This window comes from Oncorhynchus tshawytscha, unplaced genomic scaffold, assembly GCF_018296145.1.
Source record: "Oncorhynchus tshawytscha isolate Ot180627B unplaced genomic scaffold, Otsh_v2.0 Un_contig_10533_pilon_pilon, whole genome shotgun sequence".
Classification (NCBI taxonomy): domain Eukaryota; kingdom Metazoa; phylum Chordata; class Actinopteri; order Salmoniformes; family Salmonidae; genus Oncorhynchus; species Oncorhynchus tshawytscha.
In genome coordinates this window covers 13,792-15,000 of record NW_024607444.1, presented here as the reverse complement: position 1 = coordinate 15,000, position 1,209 = coordinate 13,792, and the positions used below count along the sequence as shown (strand labels likewise).

The window sequence follows — 1,209 nt, the reverse complement described above, 5'->3', positions numbered from 1 at the left end:
TTCTAGACAGTCCTGTCTGCTCTCCTCTAGGTCTCTCTCTCACCTGTTCCTCTCTGCTGTTTATGATCACCAGGTCTGCTCCTCTATCCAGACAGTCCTGTCTGCTCTTCTCCCAGGTTTTCTTCTTTAGTAGACAGGAAGTACAAACTGGAGTCAAAGTATCTCCATCCCTCCTGACAATGCTGCTCTGTTGAAGAGCAAAGGTGAACACATTGAGAAACTTAGCCAGTAGCTTCATACTCATAAACCCAATGATATATAATTATTGTTGATTTTACTTCTAATTTATCACAGTTTATATATCACCTATCACAAAAAGCTTTAGCTGAATATGGCCTTTCTCTTCAGTCAGTTGTTGTATCTGGTCTGTAGCTGGTCTCTCTCTTCAGTCAGGTTGTTGTATCTGGTCTGTAGCTGGTCTCTCTCTTCAGTCAGGTTGTTGTATCTGGTCTGTAGCTGGTCTCTCTCTTGTTGTAGTTGTCTCTCTCTGTTGTGTTAGTCTTATAAAGGGAACAACTCTGTGACAAGTTGTTCCTTTTATCCTCAGAATCTGTGATGTCTCTGTTATCTACAAAGTATAAACACATAGTTACTACGTGAAACACCAGTTAAATAGGCTTAGTAACCTACACTTCTTACAATTAAGCAATGAACTTCTACACAAACTCACAGTAGACAGACAGGCCTATGATCCCAGCCAGTAGGAGAACACACAGCAGCCCCAGAAACACTGTGGCAACTAGGAAGGGTCTCTTCCCTGAGCTATCAGGCTCTGTGGACACACATAATATACTGTTATGTTTTGTGTGTGCGTGTGTGTGTGTGTGTGTGTTATCTGAGTGCTGGTCTCCTGGTCCATTATTAGGAGCAGTGTCTGCTGTCTCTTCTCTCTTGGTGCTGGTCTCACCGTCTCTCAGGGTGTCTGCACTGACGTAGATATCCACAATCCTCTCCTCCATCTCACCTGTCAAACTTGACCTTCTTGTTCATATCGGGCTCAGCACAGATGACCTTTGACATCGTCAACAATGCCTGGGTCTTCCTTTCTATGTAGGTCTACTATACATTAAGTCTCTGCTTCTAGAATTAATGTGGTGGTCTTCCAACATGGCCACCAGGAGGCGTCGTTTGTCAACTACAGTACAAGACTGTACTTTTTCTGCTTCTAGTGTCATCTCTGTCTCTGAGTCATCTGCGTGTCTCTGTCTG

The 1,209-nt window shown here is 43.7% G+C and overlaps 1 long non-coding RNA gene across 1 annotated transcript in view; it reads right to left on the bottom strand.

Moving 5' to 3' along the window:
• LOC112262696 overlaps positions 1-457 on the bottom strand; it is a 6,927-nt gene extending 6,470 nt beyond the window's left edge. The window contains exons 1-2 of the long non-coding RNA XR_006081164.1: positions 307-457; positions 44-187 (exon numbers count right to left, since the gene is read on the bottom strand). This is a non-coding gene — a long non-coding RNA (uncharacterized LOC112262696). The remainder of the gene's footprint in view (positions 1-43; positions 188-306) is intronic.
• Positions 458-1,209: the final 752 nt, after the last annotated feature.